At 41.2% G+C, this 20,317-nt stretch overlaps 1 protein-coding gene across 6 annotated transcripts in view; it reads right to left on the bottom strand.

The window, feature by feature from the left end:
- The window catches only part of HLCS (holocarboxylase synthetase), a 177,888-nt gene that overhangs the window by 72,029 nt on the left and 85,542 nt on the right, over window positions 1-20,317 (bottom strand). The gene's annotated exons all lie outside the window — the stretch shown is intronic.

Here is a 20,317-nt window from a genome sequence, read left to right as displayed (position 1 = left end):
CCGCCCACCTGGCAGCTACCACTCCCCAGGCTGCCCGAGCTGCTGGGCGTCAAAATATTATCTTTGAATTGCTTTCTCTCATTTAATAAATGAATATTATGCTAACTCAAGTGTCAGCAAAATGTGTCCTCAAAGGTAGGTAGGAAAAAAAATTTTTTTCCCCCCTCAAAAAAGTAGTCCTCGTTGCAGCCTGAACCTTGAAAGGCCCGGGAAGGATTCCCACATTCACAGCCTCCTTCTCTGGCACTTGACTTTGGGTTTCACTGTTTGGATGACTAAGTAGAGTACAGGAGTCTGCTCTTTATTTTCCTGTGAATTTTCACCCCTCGGAGGATATCATGAGACACAAAGGAAGAACAGAACCCCCTCAACAGAAAACCTTTTGACAAGTCTTTTGAAATGAACATATATAAAAATATTTGATTTGGACACTGATTCTATACAGAGATTTCAACATTCGGTAAAAGCGAAATATGGCAATACCTCATGCTAAAATAAGAAAGAAAAAAAAAAAAAAGGCTAAGGCAGCAGCCAAATGAGAGAGGGATAAATCAGATCAGACAAAAGGCAAAGTTCCAAAGTAAGAAAGTGGCACAGGCTCCGAAGATTCTCGCCCCAAAATTATCACTGAAATATGGCGGCTTGAAAATACTTCCATGATCACAAACTCTGGACTCAAGTTTTGAGAAGAGAAGCTTCTCCTTCGCAGGGCTGTCCAGACTGAAGAAAACCTGCCGTATTATTTATCACTGGACGTACTGTGGCTCTTCATCAATACTTGGTCGTCCCATTAGTCACTGGTTTCCTTACACTGAGGTGACCGGATTCTTAACGTGGAAGGGAATTTTCATCTCCTCTAAGTGGGAGTGGGGTGACTATCAGAGAAATGAGACAGTAACTCACCCTGTGTGTGTGCAAGGATGACCGTGACCCCACAAAAGTCGAGAACCGGAGAAGGACCCACCGCAGACGTGACTGAGGGCGGCGCAACCACGTGTGTGATCTCGCGATAAAGACCGAGTGCGAGCGACCTATCGCGAGAATACCGAGTCTGCGCGCAAGACCAAGGGGAGGCGCGTCGCAGTGCTGCGGCTGGTTCAGCAGACGGCGGCTGCGCATGAAGGGGCTCTTCCAGCGAATTCTTCTAAGGCTACATGTTTAGAGTTCAGAAGTAAATTTTCGGGTTGAGAAACAAGAACGCCAAAGAAAAGAGCGATTATCGGCCAGGAATTGCGTGGGGCCAGGAACAGGCGGGCGCACCGCCTTGCAAAGTCTCGAGGAGACGGCCACCCTCCTGGATGCCCGGGGGAAGGTCTGCGGCCTCATCTTCCCATTCCCAGTGTCACGGCTTTTGGAATCCTCTAGGGGACCCAGGGGTTGGGGAGGAGCCATTTCCAGCAGGGAAGGCAACTCCTTCTAAGATTTAAAGCCAAGAGATTCTGAGGCGGCTGACTCAGATTATCAGCAAAGCACCTTGCCATTTCGTCTTGGTCTTTTGTTAATTCTGTGACAAAGACTTTAATTTCACATTATGTCAAAAGTTGTACGGAGCCAAGAAGCTTTCCAGGACTGAATACTCCTACATGAATCCCACATAAATCAGGCAGCAAAAGCAGCAATCATAACTATCACCCTTTGGATCAAAATTTTGATTAAAACCAACTGACAACTAAAATGTATTTTATTAGCAGTAAGATTAAATCCAGAGCACATGTCAAAACTGTAATATGAAGTCACAATTTCTCTAGATTACAGTTGGAAGCAGTAATTTTATAACTTGGTCCCTCCCTTGCCCATAAATCCAAATATAATTCAGACAGGCACACCCTGGACTCCAGTGTGATATCCCGCTCTGCGCAAAATCCTGGGGAAGTGCTTCTCTCTGGGGCCTCACTCCCCAAGTAAGGCCACACAAGTATACAGACCTGCTCCCCTGTGTATACAGACCTGGGTGTGTCTCCCAATGCAGGACTGGGATCAGATGTCACAGGATTACAGTGCTCCTGCACGCCCTGGATCAGCCGACCCCAGGCAGATATGGTACTGGAGTCGCCTGATTAACCATTATAAAGATGTCGGGTTTTGCTAGCAATAATCGGTATTTAGACACAAAAATATCCTTTCAGGCATGTCAGAGGTGATGCCCTCTTTCTGTGGCTTTCTGTGGGTCCCTTCAAGATTCAGTCCATAGCTGCAAAAAGCTGATTCCCATTTTTTAAATCCAACCAGGGGTCACCTGGTTTATAGTCATCCTTTGGCCAACTGTGCCCACAGCTAACTCATCTTCCTACTCAGTAATGTCATGCAAATATATGCCCATGACCTCTTCTCAACTCCTATCCCCAATGCCACTGTCTGAATTCTCATCCTTAGGATGGTTTGCTTAGCCACTATCATAAGATTGTTCTGGAACACAGCCCTGCTTCCATACGCAGAAGGGCTAAAGGTCAACTCTTCCATCCACGCAAGTTAATCTGCTTCCCCCATTGTCAAATAGGAACTAGAACTATGCTCATCCAGAGGCTATGACAGGAACACTATTTTGGTCACCAGTATAGTAAAAATCCTAATGTGTTAAAAAAAACAAAACAAACAAACAAACAAAAAAAAACAGTAAGTGTCAAGGAGCGCTCTAAGTTTCTTTCCCATGCAGTAAGAACTGTATCAAAAATGTTTGCTGTTTGATGACAAATGCACACAAACTGGATGGCCTTTGACGTTCTTAGGACTGGGATGTGACCCGCTTATTGTTCAGAAAGCTATTTATGAAGGTTTTATGAAGACCGAAAGCATAACAAAACATTTACTATGTTATACAGGTTTTTATAATCTGAAGGTCCTTTTAAGTAGAAACCTCCACTAATAGGCAACTCAAAATCCCTCAAAATGAACACTGTAACAGGATTTAGACATTTAAATATACAACACAAAGACAGCATCTTGGCCATGTCCATGCCAAAGAAAAGTCCAAAAGCAGAAAAAAAGTGCCTGGATAGTAAATATCATCAAAAAAACTCTATTACTCAAAAGGGCATTGTTTAACTGATCTAGTAGGTGCTATTATCACAACTTCCTCTCTAATTCACAAAATTATCAGCAGGAATGGAATGATACTTGTTTTAAAAAAGAAAAAATTCTTTTCCCAATAAGGTTAGTCTATGGCAGAACAAATATCAGTAAGATCCACAGTGGTCAAAAAAGGAAGAAATGAGTGGTAATTTTTACACATTGAAAGAGCTGGGTTTTCATTAAAATAATTTTAGAGAAATGTGTTAAGTCAGTTGTAATCATGAACCTTGTATCAAGCTCCATAATGAAACCCACTTTTGTCTTGGTGGGCTCAGTACAGCCCAGGCCCTGCTGAAATACTGAGATGCTTTACAGCTAACCAAGTTCTCACACTGAGGGTGAGGAGTAGGAGACAGCAAGAAAATGCAAATTGAAAACAAAATGAATATGTTTCCTGAAATAAAGCCAAAATCTGAATAATCCTTAGGTAATGGCCATTTATGCAGTTCATAGTTTCCCAAGGTTTCCCTTCCCATTTCTTAAGTAACCTTGGGATCTGGGCCAATTTTAAAGCCAGAGAATACTTAGAAACTATTTTTAGGTTATTTCATCCCGTTTTTAGTTGACTAGTATAATCTAGGCGGCAGTTTCATTTCAAAGCAGCTGAGGAAGGCATGCCCGGGATCTCCCTGTGCCCAGAATGCCAGCCTCCACCTTCCCAGGACACTGCCAGGGATAGTCCATAGCCTTTCCTGCCATCAGCTTCTTAGTAATGTGAGCTTCCTTTCCTTCCGTGGTGGGTTGAATGGTGGCATTCCCTCTCCCTTAAACATGAGCCCATGTCTTGATACCCAGAACCCGTGGATGTTTTATTTGAAAAAGAGATCTTGCAGATGTAATTAAAGATGCTGAGGTGAGTACATCCTAAATACTGAGGTAGACTCTAAATCCAGTGACGTGTGTCCTTCCAAGAGACAGAAGGGTTGAGAAGACACAGAGGCCGCATGAAGACTGTGGCAGAGACTGGAATGATGAATCTACAAGCCATAGAACTCCAGGAGCTACCAGAGGCTGCGAGACACTGAAACTCCCTAACAGCAGGGGTCCCCAACCCCCAGACAGCCTACGGAGCCCTACAGGAGGAGGTGGGCGGCAGACAAGTGAGCGAAGCTTCATCTATACTTGCAGCTGCTCCCCAGGGCTGGCATCACCACCTCGGCTCCACCTCAGATTATCAGGCATTAGATTCGCATGGGAGCACCAGTCTCCAGTACCAAAAAGGTTGGGGACTGCTGTCCTAGAGCAGTCAGAGTGAGTGCAGCCCTGGTGACACCTTGATTTCAGGCTTCTGGCCTCCAGAACAGTGAGAGAATAATTTTCAGTTATTTCAAGCCACCCAGTTTGTGGTAATTTGTTTCAGCAGCCCCAAAAAGCTAATACATTCCAGATATGCAGATACACTATTCTCATTTTTAAGCAGCAAAGACACATCACTTAAACACTAACAGGGGCCAACTTCTCATCTTTAGAGCAATCTAAGCATTTGGTCTCTACATTTAGATTAAATGGAATTGAACGTGGGCACTGCCTCACACATTCAACTGGTTGAAAAGACATACGGGAGAACGGACCACTGCATGCCTGAGAGGGCAAGACAGGACTTCAAAGACAACACTCAGATACGGGCAAAATAAACTTGCAGGCACATCGCAGAAGCGATCCACAGTCAACTGTTCATAGGAAGATGATTTGACTCACTATCAACATCTTACATGCATGTTTTTGAAAGTTTCATAACGTTTTAAAATACAAAGAAACGCCTCAAACCCAAATATCGATCTGTAATAATGTCATAACGTGTGTTTTCCAAGCCAACTGCATGAACACAAGTAAAACTCAAGATAGTAGCACAAGACTGCCTCTTAACTTGAATGATAAATTCTAAAGTTAACATGTACTTCAGTGGATGCCAAGACTACCGGAAAACAAAGCTGCTATTTAGCTTATAAATGGTCCACTTGTAATTTGCTAGCACAACTTCAGAAGTGCTGTCCAAGGGGAGGAAGAAAACTCAAAATAGAAAGAAACTCTAATCTTCAAGGAGACTCTATTAGTCATAATATAGTTAGGGATGGATCTGAGATAGTTCATAAACAGAAAGGTGTACATGGATTGATTTAAGAAACCTACAACATCTTACAGACTTACTTATTCTGTCATTAATTTGTACATAATCATAGAACTGAGATAGGTACATTCCTCGACACTTAAATTTGGTTAAAGGCAAAAATGATTAGTCTCAAATATAAAAATAACCAATCTCAAAAAAAGAGAGTGGGATTTTTGTTTGTTTTTTTAATCCAGTTTACACTTTTACTGTTGAATCAGTATTGCTTCCATAACTACTGACGGAAACAAGAAACATACCTTCCACGGAAAATATTCAAATATGTAAAACAAAAGATTCACCCAAATCTTCTAAGTATTTTCAGATTGCTTATGGTGTAATTATAATTTACCAAAATGATAAATATCTCCCATATTTTAAAGTGACCTGTCATGAAGATAGGAGGAGATAATAAATGATGAGAAGGAAATACAGGCTACATTACTAAATCGCTTTTAGATTAAATTCGTAATCTTCATTTTTAAAAATCCATTAAAATTTTTCATTTTTCAGATGGATGGGGAAACAACATGAAGATAAAACTTTGAGAGGGTGAACTTTATTGCATGTGAGTTATAGCTCAATAAAAAATGAGAAAGGCTTAGGCACACATACACAAAGGAATGCTGGGGAGGGCATTTATTTATTTTCAGTCTTACTGCCATAAATTGAAGGTGTTTCTTAATTTGCCAAAAACATTTTAACTCAGTTGGCTCATACTTATGTTTTAATGGACTGAAAGTGAAAACCAAGGGTATTCTGATGGCTTTAAGGTAATTGTTTTGCAGGTAACTACAACGAAACAAACAAAAAAGTAAAGCAATGTCCGAATATTAGGAACCATTTACAATGTGTATAAAGACATAGATTTCATAAAAATTCAATAATAAAATAGCCCCAATCAGCACATCATATTACGACATTAACAGTAAAGTGCCTTGTACATTTGAGGTCCAGATGAAGAATAAAGATAACGGCTTCCCTGTGTTATCTAGAAGTCAGATAATGCAACTGCTTTGGGAGGCAAGAGGATTTAACCAGTAGTTGAATGTGACAACGTTTAAGGGCTACACAATGTAGTGGCCAAGGGCACAGGAGTCAAGAGCCTCCGCTGGGACTTGGGTCTGTCCTTAGAGGCCTAAAACTTTGGACAAATTACATCACCTTGGTTGCAGTCTTCTCTTCTGTAAAATGGGGACAATACAATTTGGTTTGTGTAAACTAATTCCTGTAACAGCACCAGGCACAATGCCTGGCCCCGGAAGGCAATTATAAACATGAGTTGTGTCCTTGGGTTGGTTGGCTCAGCTCTGTTCCTCAGCCAAGGGTCAGGCCGGGCACCCTAGAAATCCTTTTTGTTGATAGTACGGGATCATCAAGTAAGAAAGCCAGTGCTGATTTTGAAAGTACTGACCCTAAAATCTCACACATGACTGGCTAGAAAACCATTTGGCAGGCTGAGTAGAAAAATACTGAGGTTTCAGAGAAAAAGGAACCCTCATACACTGCCAGGGAGACTGCAAATTGGTACAGCCACTGTGGAAAACAGTATGAAACTTTCTCAAAAACCTAAGAATTGATCTACTATATGCTCCAGCAATCAATCCCTCTACTGGGTATTTACCCCAAAGACTTGAAAACTCATATCCAAAAAGATATTTGCACACTGATGTTCACAGCAGCATTATTCACGGTGGCCAGGACATGGAAGCTATGGTACATGTATACAATGGAATAGTACTCAGCCGTAAGAAGAGATGAAATACCGCCATTTGCGACCAGGAGCGAAATAATCCAGACAGAAAAAGCTGAAAACCACATGATATCACTCATATGTGGGATATGAACCTAAAAGCAACAAATGAGCAGGACAAACAGAGACTCACGGACATGGATATAGACTAGTGGTTGCCAGAGGCAAGTGGGGAGGGGGGAGGTAGACGGGGTAAAGGGAGTCAAATATGTGGTGACAGAAAGAGATCTAACTATGAGAGGTGAACACACACTGTAAATATATATACGCCTTACTGTTATAAAGTGTACAGCTGAATCTTATTGGATTTCATTAACCGATGTTACTATTAAAAAAAGAAAAAAGAAAACTACTCAGGCTGACATGTGCACACCTTACGACCCAGCAATTCCACTCCTAGGTACATACTCAACAGAAATACCCACCCGAAGAACCAGACTGTTCATAACAGCACCGTACGTAATAACCGCAAACCAGAAACGACCCAATGCCCATCAACGGAATGGATAAAATGGGTTAACAAACTGCAGGATACTCAGCAGATGGAGTATTTTACAACAAAGAGGGTAAACTAAGCAGATGCAATGATGTGAATGAATAAAAAAAGAATCCAGGGCGTATGCTGACATTTTTATCACGTATAAAACCAGACAAAACTAAGATGGTGTTAGAAGTCACGATACTTCTCCACAGAGGGGGACGGTGACCAGGATGGACCATGATAGGTACCTCTGGGATGCCAAACGGCTCTATGTCTTAATCTGGTTACATATATGAGTTTAATTTGTAAAAATTAAAATGCTACACCCTTAGGATGTGTGTACTTTTCTGCATGCATTTTATACTTCCATAAAACTTTTTTTTTTTTGAAAGCTACCTCTACTTCTAATAAAAACAGAAAGTCTGCACCCAAGGTCATGTACCAAGGGTAGCCCAAACCACTTTACGCCCCCAGCCTTGAATGCCACAGGCTTCCGTCAGCCTCACCACCTGTCGGGAGGGGACACGGGCCAGATGTAACACCTTCTCCCACCCATGGTTTCTGCGCTCATGTCTGAGCCTGGCATCTCTCTGCTGCTTTTCATGTATTTGTAACTGGGCGCTTTTCCCTGCCATGTTTCTTCACTTCTAGGCTTTGGCTACCATCTGCAGGGAAGGAATTCAGAGTATAGAGCAGAATTGAACCTACTGGCACCAAACTCTTTCCATTAAACACATTTTACCTCAGGCGAGTCATGTAAAATAAGTATCCTCTTTAACGATATAATTTTGAAGAAATTCATCTTTCAAATAAATTATTTGTAAGCAATTGAAACGAATGCTAACAATTTACAGAATTTTCTCTTAGGCATACCTCGTAACACATCAACCTTAGTAAATCAGTAAATTTTATAAGGTATATGCCATGTTATTTTAAAATATAAAGCATGTGAAAAAGTTCTCTGAAATTTTGTACAGTCAATTCTTAAACATCCCCCATGTTGATTTCCTTGGATGGCTAGGCATGAGAAATAATTTCTTTTAAAAGTAAACACATCCTCATACAAGAATATTTCTGTCAATACGCTACTCTCTCTCATAAGCAGAGCCCAGGGGAATTTTTTAGGGCAATAAAACTATTCTGTATGATACTACAGTGGCAGATACATGTCATTCTATGTTTGGCAAAACCCATAGAACTATACAATACAAAGAATGAACCCTAATAAAAACTTCAGACTTATAATGAATACGTATCAATCCTGATCCGTCAATTGTTAAAAATGTTACACAATATGTTACAAATTGTTACACGGATATAATAACAGGAAACTGGGTGATAAGGGGAGAGGAGGGAATATATGGGAACTCTATTTTCTGTTCAATTTATTTATAAACCTAAACTGCTCTAAGAAATGAAGTCTATTGATTAAAAAATAAAATGTAATAACTAATGCTCCTTCCCAGCTTTTACAATATGCATATTTTACATTGCTGGAAACACCTAGTTTAGAACACAAAAGCAACAGGAAAGAACAAAAGCTTCCGTACACTTTCAAGGGTTTGCGCGTCCTTAGTGACATCTAGACACAATTTAAAAAATTCATTTTGGAGAATAACTGTTGTAGGTTTTTTTTTGTTTTGGTTCTGTGTTTGTTTTTGTTCTGAGCTGGCATACTGTTCTTCTGTGTGAGAAAATACAATGCAAAATGTATTCAAATAAAAGCAAGAATAAGGGTCGACTTTAATACCTCGGGGAGAAACCCGATCGATTGGGTCCATAAGGAAAGATGTATGCATTAGGTGCTCCCTAATTACAACTGCTTTGGTGGGCGGCAGCGTTGGTGAAACAGATGTTGCAGATCTATTAAAGAAAGGGTTTCAAACATCTGCTTACAATTTTAAGGTAATTGTAAATACAGCAGAGAAGGTCAATTGGGCCAATTAAGGCCGATGTGCAAATCCACCACTGCAGGTTTCTTTTCGAGCTTACATAGACTTGATTTTTTTATGCTTCTATTTTCTTCCACCACAGTTTTTTTAAACACAGGAAATAAGTTTAATAACTTTTGTACATTTCGATTGTGATTTTTTAAAAACAAAACAAAACAAAACAAAACAGCAACGAACTTTCCGTTCAAGGCATTAACTGCTCACCTTTCCCTTCCCTTCCCCCGTCGACTGTCACCGCCTGTTCTCACTCGGCTCCCGGCAAAGGGGGTTCCAGGGGGGTCCACGATCGCAAGTCACCAGGGAGGTGAAGAACAGCCAGAATGACCAAAGGCCAGCGTTACTGTCAGAAAAGTCAGTGCCGTGACTGCAAACAGTGCTCTCAGCTGTGCTGACAGGAGCATTCATCTGCTGTTTCTACCGCAGGCATCTCTGCCAGCCTCACTGAGAAAATCACGAAGTTTCATGACCAGTAAAACCATGGCGAATGGTATGAAGAACTCATGCACATCAGTGATAACACCGGCGACACCCCGACAGGACTTTTAAGACCAAGGCTCCTTTGCTGCTCAACAGCTGACCCTAGGGGAGGAGGGAGGTTCAGAGGGAGGTGCAGGGTCAGCAAAGAGGTGGGGTGTCCACTCCACATGTCATTAGGTAGGTAATTTTTCTTAAAGCGGAAAGTTTAATAGGTTGATTTTTAGGGTCGCTACATAGGTATAAATGTCCACATATTCCAAGGACCAAGATGGCCTGTTTTGAAAGGGATAAGAAATAAGCCTGACCTACCTTCTTTCTCATGAACTCAGAGTAATAGCCACGGGAGAGTATTGTGTCCCCCCCCATTTTTTTTTTTTTTTTGGTGGCCCAGGCCACTGAATTATTCTTTATAGAATGGGGGAAAGCTAGGTTAGAAAGACCTAGATTCAAATTCAGATCTGCACTTCCTAGCTGAGTGACTGAGCAAAGTTGGTTTTCTCATCTATAAAAGGAGAATATTGCCAACTCCTAGAGCTTTAAAAGTTGACACAAGGTAGGTACTCAATAAATGTCAGGTTCCTGCCCTCCTTCTGAGACCTTTGGGATTTCCAGCATGACATTTCTAGGGGGCCTGAACCCGTCTTCCCAGAGTGGCACAGTTCTCTCAGGTCTCTCTATTTGTTTATTTCAGGAGAAGGTCTACTCAGTTTTGGTGCTGTTGGTGATGTTGTTGTTATGATCATTTGCTTCATTTTTTGGTGAAACAAAAAAGAGAGTGGATGATGAAAACGCCCAGAGAATTCTATAAAAAGAATCTTTCGGGCGGCAGGATGGAAAGAAATCGCATTCAGAACAAAGAACATTCTCAAGGAAAGTCAATATGACACAGAGAAATCTAAGTTGAGAAGAAACTTTTTCTCATGTCCCCTTTTTACTTTTCAACCTTGAGGCTCAGCTCGCTCAGGTCTGAGCAGGAAGAAAGAGGAGGCACTGCCTGTCCAAACAGCCGCTAAATCTGAAAGCAAACAACTCAACTCCGCGCGTTTCTTCTGCAACATTCCTGTCAATACACTCGTCTTTGCTCGATTGGCCCGACAATGCCACATGTAGAGCCGCCCCCTCCATCCTTCACCCAGCATGCAAGGGGATTTTCCAAAAGCCATTTCAAGAACAGCCCTCGCAATGTTTGGAGCCTTACCTAAAACACAAAAATCCAATTCCTCTGACTCGCGGTTTCAGCTATCCAGCCTAAACTCATTTTAAAGTCTCCCCTTTTGTAAATGGCGATGTCAGGGACACCACCAATGACATGATATAAAATGGTTGTATTTTTCCCTTTTGCAAAAAAATAAAAAAATAAAAAATAAAAAAATTACTGTAGTTTTATCACTGAAAAGCTTCAGACACAAAGAAAGCTGAGGGAGTGGCAAAATTACCTGGGCTTCAGAATGTACAAATGGCACCGTATGCTGGGAATTTTTTTTAGCATCGAAATGGAAGTTTGGAGGGCAAAATTTCCTTTTGTTAAAAATCAAGCGTTTAGCACAGGAGCTGGTAGGAAAAGTGACTGATAAATAAGAGCTGGTAAGTTGTAAAAGCACACTAGAATCAACATCATCTGAATTCTAGTATAGACTCGTTTCTATGAATCATTTAAAAGGAATTGCATAGCGCTAACAGCATCCACAGAGAAAGCTGCACTAAGCAGTAACGGTAGATATTAATGTCTTTACTTTTTATACTTTATATAGCAGATATAAATAGCATCTTATTCACTAATTGGTCTCAGATTATTAGAATTGCATATAAGCTAAGTAACTGGTAACCGAGGCACTACACAAAAAAGCATTCTCAAAAGTAATTTTTATTTTAAATGGTGCATATGGTAAATTGTAAAGCCAAAACATTTGGGTTGAAATGCCAAAGATTTGATAACACTGAGCTAGAAAGAAAAAGACGCGGATAAGCAGAATTCTCTTCCTAACATTCTACACGCCAAAAATACTGCCGCTCTATTTCTTTCAAAGGGATTTGTCTTTTTTCTTCTTGTTTTACAGCAGCAATACATATTCACAGAAGAAATTTTAGAAAATTCAAAAAATCACAAAGGAGCAGAAAAAAAGTTTCCCAGAGTTCCATTTCCCCAAGAGACATGGCTTTAATACATTCTGGGAAACTTCCCTCATTGCCTTTCACTGTACGCATAAACCTTTTCATTTCGTCTTACTTTTTAAAACAAAACCTGGGCCGAACTATAAGTATCGGGTTTTGATATGTTTTTATGGTTTTTTATCAAGCTATACAATAGTTCGTCAGATGGCTATAAAATCTAATGTCTTTTTAGGAACTGAGACTATTCTTCTGTTTTCTAAACAGTGGTGCAATGAACATGCAGTGAACATATCTTGGTGCCTACTTCATTTTCTTGGGTTAAATTCCTACAAACTGAATTGTCAGGTCAAAAATAAATCCACATTTGAAGGCATGTGTTACACAAGATGCACTAGAAAGCCTGCATTAATTCTGCCCCAACGGCATGAGAATATCCTTTCCCCGGCACCTTTGCCCAAATAATTTTTTAATCTTCACAATTTAGGCATGCAAAAAAATATGTATTTTTCCAATTTCATTAATAATGATATTCAGATGTTTTCCCACATTTTTACTGTTCCCTGATTACTTCCTTTGGGAATCGACTCTGCTTCCTCCTTTACCCATTTTTTAACTGTAAAAAACTGTGTACTGAAAATATTCACTATTTGATTATAATTTATGTCCCAGATATTTTTTCCCCTCCATTGGTCACCTGTTTCATAGTGTTGCTTGATATACAGAAATGTATTGCTATGGAGAAACCTATCATTTTCCTGTATCATTTTCTTTTGGGTTTTTATGCTTAGACAGGCCTTTCCTATCCCGAGAGCAAATAAACACTCTGTTTTACATATTGAACTAATATCAGGAGGGCACTGATTTTGATTGCAATGATTGAGAGGGCAAAACAGAGTTAAGGAAAGAAAGAAGGAATCCCCAAGGAGTGAGAAAGAGGTGAGAAGGCTTCTAAAAATAACATTTGGCAGACATCGGGCTAACTGCAAGTCTAATTTGCTTCTTAGTTAATGAAGGAGAAAATGGAGATGGTGCAGGAATAAAAGGTCCATTCTAGAACGGTAATAATAAAATCCACTCCGAAGACAATAACAACATTCTCGTTATACATGGAAATCTAATCCTAAAATAATAAAGAACATATTGATATAACAGCACTGTGAATAAATTCCATTTAAGCTGTGTTATTTTAACAATGACCCAGAAAATGTTGAACTAAAGTAGTTTGTTACATGCCTAGTTTGGGGAGGATAAAACCCACTTAAGAGAAAGAACCACAGGTTCTCAGTAATGGATCTGGAAAAGGCTTTTTGTCTGCAATCAATTAATCAATAATTGTTACCCAGAGGCTAACTGTATATTGCTTACAAAGAGCCTATACTCGTGTATATGTGCACATATGTGTAAATTTCATTTATTTCAAAGGGCAAAAAAAAAATCTATGAAATCTCATTGGTTTCATTCAGTCATTAAGTGTAATCATAATCTCATCAGGGGTCAACAGAAAAAAATGACTTTGGCAGCTTCTAGCCAAGCCCCTGCACCTCCTTCCTGTGAGTGGGAAAGGGGCTCCTGGGAGTGTCTGTGTGGGAGGAGGCTGAGGACCTGAGACTTCCCCGTCCAGACTCCGGCTAGGGAGCCCAGACAGTCTAGAATTCCTGCTGGGGACAAGGGCAGGAGCACCCATCAGCTGCTGGAATTCCGGCTGTGCTTGCTCTTGACTTCTAGCTTGCTTCCCCAGCCTCATCCTCCAGCCTTCTCCTTAATTTCGTGGGCTACCCAACATCCAGCCCCTAGTACGTGATTATTCTGCTCAAACTACCCTAGTCAAGTCAATTCGTTGTTTGCAGTCATCAACCTTGACTTGGACAAACTCTTAAACTCCTGAGCATTCACTTCTATGCAAAATGGCCTCTAAAGTAGGTAGACTCTATTTAAAATGCTACCTTGTTCCATCTCTTTCTTTCCCTGTACAAGTCACAGGATTTTACACTTGCTTTTGTTCCTTTTACATTCTCCTCTTCATGCTCAACTCCCTTCCCTAAAAGGGGTCTGGTGGGAGAGGGGAGGGGAGGGAGCCCTGAGAGGCGAGAAGAAATGGAAAAGACTGTCTTCTCTATTACTTGTAGGCACTGGCAACTTTCTTGTAGCTGTCACTGTTAGAGGCTTAGCTTCTTTTCCTATAAATACAGTAGTGAGTGAGTCAGACGTGGGTTTGTACCTTAACATACCTCGACACCTGTGTATTCTCTCTTACTGTGATGAAGACTTAGAGTGGGGGGAAAGGGAATTTAGCTCAGTGCCCAGGTTGGGGAGTTGGGGGAATAAGGGCCTCCACTCTCCACTCTGTGACTCAGAGCTCCCGAAAAGACCCCTTTGAGAGGCCAGCCCCAAATCAGCATGGGGACTGAGCAGACTTGGGAAGGTGTCGCCACATGACGCATGAGATGGGAGACACACATACACCTCTCAGTGCCCGGAGCCTTTAGTCTCTTAGGTAAACGTCAGATATTAATAAGTGAATGACTCTAATGACTAGTAACAAATCCTTTTGTAAATCAAGGGTTTCCAGCTCTTTGCAGTCAACAAAACTGAAGAAGGACCTACTTAAATTATTAATTGACAGATCGACCAGTAAAAATAATTGCGGATGAGTGGACAATGTAATTTTTGGCATATAACTTAGAAACATTCCCAAAAAAACCGAGTGACGATGCTATACTTTAAAAACAAAACACAAAACAAAACAAAAAACTCCTTCCATTCCATCTGTCTTTTATGTGAAGAAAGTTTCTCATTGGTTACATACATAAAAAGAAAGGAGAATTAGTGATCTGTCTTATTCTATCGGTAAGTCATGTTCACCCACAAATAAATGAACTAACTGGCACAAATGACCCAATCCATCTCCTTCATCTCATTCAGTGGTGTATTTCCAATGAAATGTTCAATAAGCATTTGTTGAAATTTATAATGCATTTGTTTTTGATATTCTGTATACCATCGATAACTGTAAGAGCTGAGTCTAGAAAAATTTTTTTATCCTTAGAGCCTTATGATCACAGAAAATTACATGTTTTTGTTGCAGAGAAATATACTATTGATAAAAGACTTTCAAAAATAAAAATGTAATTTTCCAATGATGCATCTGATAAGAGATTAATATCCGAAATATATATATGGAACTCTTAAACAAAAAGACAATCTGACTTAAAAATGGGCAGAGGACCTGACTAGACATTTCTCCAAAGAGGACATAAGGATGGCCAATAAAAGTATAAAAATATGCTCTACGTCACTAATCATCAAAGAAATGTTAAATTAAAACCACACACTTGTCAGAATGGCTATCATCAACAAATCAACAGACAACAAGTATTGGTGAGGATGTGAAGAAAAGGAAATCCTTGTGCACTGTTAGTGAGATTATAAATTGGTGTAACCACTACGGAAAACAGTACGGAGGTTCCTTAAAAAATTAACAATAGAACTACCATATGACCCGTGATCCCATTTCTGGGTACTTATCCCAAGATCCAAAACATTCATTCAAAAAGACATATGCAGCCCTATGTTCACTGCAATATTATTTACAATAGCCAAGATATATGTCCACTGTGAGATGAATGGATAAAGAAAATGTGGTACACACACACACACACACACACACACACACACAATGGAATATCATTCAGCCAGAACAAAGAATGAAGTCTTATAATCTGCAACAACATGGATGGACCTAGAAGGCATTATGCTAACTGAAATAAGTCAGAGAAAGACAAATACCATATGTTTTCACCTAGAGGTAGAATCTAAAGAACAAATCAAACACACACACAAAACAGAAACAAACGCATAGGTATAGAGAACAAACTGGTGATTGCCAGATGGGAGAAGGGTTGGGGTGATGGGGCGAAAAAGATAAAGGGATTAAGGGGTACAAATTGGTAGTTGCAAAACAGTCATGGGGATGTAAAGTACCGCATAGAGAATATAGTCGATAATACTGTAGTAACTACATATGGTATCGAGTGGGTACTAAACTTATGGGGGAGAGGCTCACTTTATAAGGTATATAAATGCCTCACCACCATGCTGTACACCTGAAACTAATATAATATTGAATGTCGATTGTAATTAAAAAATAAAAAAATTAAAAATAATTTTAAACAGAATAAAAATGTATTATATTCCTATAAAATTCTATGAGGCACCTGGAATAGAAATATGAGTTCGAGGAGATAAAACAACATAAAATTTTTGACCATTACAGAAGAGCTTCATATAACTGTTAATGGATGACAGTAGGTTTAAAACAGAAATGGCATTTAAATTCACTGGACGACTTTTAGAAAGAAATGCTACTCTTTTGAACATCAATATTTATTATAGTTGAAAATTACATCCTTTGCAATTATTCAAACTTTTGACGAACACTGCTATGTGTCAGCTCGAACACCTGTAAGGGGGATTTACAGATTTTCAAAATTATTTCAGGGGTACACGAGTGAGAAAGTGTAAACGCCACTTCTACATACAAACTTCCTGTGATAAAATGAGTTACAGGGACGTAACGCACGGCACAGGGAGACACTCAATAACATCGTAGTGACTTCGCACAGTGACAGATGCCTACCAGGTTGTCGCGGTGATCATGTCGTAAGGTATGTAAATGTCAAGTCGCTACGCTGTACACTTGAAACTTACATAATGTTGTGTGTCAATTATATTTTAAAAATAAAAATAAAAAACCACTGCTATAACAACGTCCCATGACCACGGAGACAAATGCTCGCTTGGGTCACACCCAAGGCCGGCACACCCAGCCCGGATGAGGGAGGCTTAGGAGGGCGCCCACGCTCAAAGACAATGCAGAGCATGCAACGGTCAGTCACAGCAAGCACTGAAAGGAGAGGCAGCCTGCTGCTCTGGTGGGGCAACATTTCAGAACAGCGGGGAACAGGCAGGTTCTTGGGGGCGGTGGGGGGCTATCTCCCTATCACCACACCTGAAGATGGCACCAGCTTCCCTCCTGTTTATGAGAGTATGGCCAATAATTTGAGCAGTTCAAGGAGAAAAAGAAAGCTTAAGTAGTGAGAGACGGGGCACCATGAAGCAGACAGCACAGGGTAGCCTGACAGGCCCCAGAGCGAAGGTCCTCCACGGGTGCAGGACTGCCCCCTAGGGGACACTTCGGAACTCTGTGTTTTTGGTTGTCCCAAGGACTAGAATTTAGTGCTCAGAGGGCCCCAGGGATCCACATTGTCCTGCGAATCACAAGGGCAGCCCTGGACAACCAGACTCTCCCCGCCACTGAACCCAAATTTTAATGGCCTACTGGTCACTCATGGAGATGAAAAACCCCGTTCATAATTACCTGACGTGAGAACCTGATTTTATTTTTACAGGTAAGCAAAAAGTATTTTCTGTACCATTTTATTACACCCCTAACTTTCCGAAGATGCTACCACCACATAAATCAAGAGAAGGTGGGTAAAGTCCAAAGCAGAGTCGTTTCTCATCATGTAAAATCATGTCATCCGAGACAACACCATTCATGGCGTCTGTATCACCTGGTGCAACACACCTTTATGCACCTGCCCAGCAGGCATCACACATTTGCGATTTTACATACAGAGGCGAGCATCTACCTACTTCATTATGTGTTCCTGACCACTCAATCGAGCTCATATTATGATGTATATTGTTTTACTTTGACTTTTTATTTCTGCCTTATTACATTTAGAATATTAAATTTTTAGATTTTGTGTATAGACAGGTTATATAACCTATGAATAACTCCAAGAGGTTAAAGATGGCAATATAAAGTATCTGTTATAAAAAGAGGTATGGACAGGCTCCAACGCGAATGCACCCCTTACTTGCACTCAGTGAAAACAAACCGGACACAAAAGGCCACGTGATGTGATTCCGTTTAAATAAAACATCCAGATTAAGCCAATCTATAGAGATGCAAAAGTAGTTGGTGGCTGTCTAGGGCTAGCATGGTGGGGAGGGGTGGGGAGTGGCTGCTAACAGATTCCGGGGTTCTCTTTGGGGTGACTGTGGTGATAATTGCAAACGCGTGGATATACTAAAAACCACTGAGTTAACTGCACACTTTAAATGTTGCATTATATCAAATGTTGATTATATCTCAAGAAAGCTGTTTTTTAAAAAAAAAGAAGTGCACGTCTAATTTAGCTGGAAACCACACCTCTATTCTGAGTGACTAGCATGGAAGAGAGCGGAGGGCAGGGCAGGCTGGAACATCTCCGTGGATTCCTGAAGCGTTAAAAACCGTGCTGTCAAGTGACAGAACACGTCTGGTATTTAGATTACGGACGGCTCTGGTTTCAAAGAACGTACAAACGGCAAAAAACGTAGGTGAGACTTTCTAAAATAGAATCTGTCTCCGATGCCAAGTCCCGCGGCTTCTGTGGGTCAGAAAGACATAAAGAACCCACACCGTATCAATAGTAGTCCTTCGAAACCGTCCAGACCCAATTAACACACTGGAAAAGCATTAAAACATGACCCGTTCTAGGAAGCATATCATCATGCAACATACGTCATGCAGTCTCCCACGGCAACAGAAAGAAAAAGAGGAGGGGAAAAAAATACATGAATGCCCAAATAGCACCCACCACCAATAATCACCTTGTTAAGAGAAAACCACATCTAGAGATCATGTTCCCTCACCTCTAGTTATGAGGTGGGTATGAGCCAGAGCATGAAATGGCTAATGTATTTTGAAATCAGAAAACCAGCGCAAAGGAACTAAGGTTTACTAGCACGTGAAACCACACACACACACACACACACACACACACACAGTGTACTTTCCCCCATGTGGCGTCATACTTTGATTAACTAAAATTTATTAATTTGTAAATGCAGACAGTTCTCACTTTGCCTGGTGCCCCGGTAACTGAAACTCATGCATTTTGGCGCCACATCGTCAAAAACCGTGCACAGCGAGGTCTCTGTTCTGACACACACAGGTTTTGGTGAACACACAATCGTGTCACGCAAGGAATGCCTGTGCTGAGATGCTGGTCGAACGACGTTTTCAAAAGGCTTCGCGTTCGGGAATTCATTTAAACACTCGTGTCCGGATGGCTTCTCTCTGGTTCCATCTCAGACCTCAGGCGCACAGCTAGTCCAGTTCTACCTTTCCTGTCTGTCTGCCCCCACCCCAGAGCTGGAGATGGAAATGCAGATGGTAGAGGCAGGGGTGGGGCAGGAGAAACACGGGGAACCTCCATCCAGGCCAGGCCCTGTTCTGAGGAAGCCCATTTTGACTCATGCCGTTTGCTCCTTTATCCGTGTACACTTGAGGGAGTCCAGCCAAGTTTTCAATGAGACCAGCCAGTGTGAGCAGGGTCTTAGGAAAACGCTGAGCTGCTTTGCCACGACCCTGCCATTGGCCCTGCTTTGCTCAACCACCCCAAGTCTCCAGGACACCCTCCCCCGGCTTCTTAGATGTCCCATTTGTGTTGGCATCCTGGGGACCCATGTTCTGGTCGCTTCATACAAGTTCCTATGGTCAAAGCAGAGTGGCCCTGTTTCCCCACAGAAGCCCAGTTCTCAACTGGCTGTCATTTAGTTTGGGGCCCTTCTAAAAAAATTTATCATAAACATTTCCATTAAATACTAAATTATTAAAAGTTTCCGTAAAAATCTTGTTCATTGCCCTTAAACTTAAGAAGCCTTATCTCATCATGAGCATGACTAAATATCTACTTCCCTGTCTTCTCCTTTCTCTTATTTTTACACTTGATTCATCTGGAATCTATTTAGACATATTTCCAAAAGATATAAGACTCCAAAAGCAGCTACTGGCTAAGTATCACTTGGGATATAAAGTCAGGACCTTCTCCCTAACAGCCAAGCCTCGTTTCTAAGAGGAACCATGACTGGCAAAATTGAGGTTGGAAAGATCAATCTCCTATAAAAATAAAAAATAATAATAATAATTAGAAGATTGAGGAGAAACAAACAGAACAGCCTTGGATGTGTTTTGTGAATGCACTCACTCCGTCAACAGACATTCAAACATTCGCTCCCTAATCTGAGCCCCTGCCTCGCCCAGGCTCAAGGGATCACCTTGTGAGGTTTGAGTTTAAGAGGGAGCGAGAGACAATGAACAAGCGCAGGAGGCCAGAAAGAGCGGGCAGAGGGCGCCTGGGGTGAGGCAGCGCCTGCCGCCATCAGGATGGGGACATCTGAGCAGAGACCTGCAGGGAGACAGAGAGCAAGTTGTGCACATGCACCAGACAGAGGCCTCCAGCAAAGTGGCAGCACGTGAAGCACCCCGAACGTCTGATAATGCCCATGACCCAAGTGAGCCGGCTTGTGGACCC

This window comes from Rousettus aegyptiacus, unplaced genomic scaffold, assembly GCF_014176215.1.
Source record: "Rousettus aegyptiacus isolate mRouAeg1 unplaced genomic scaffold, mRouAeg1.p scaffold_m13_p_4, whole genome shotgun sequence".
Taxonomy (NCBI): Eukaryota; Metazoa; Chordata; class Mammalia; order Chiroptera; family Pteropodidae; genus Rousettus; species Rousettus aegyptiacus.
This window is presented reverse-complemented; position numbering and strand designations above follow the sequence as displayed.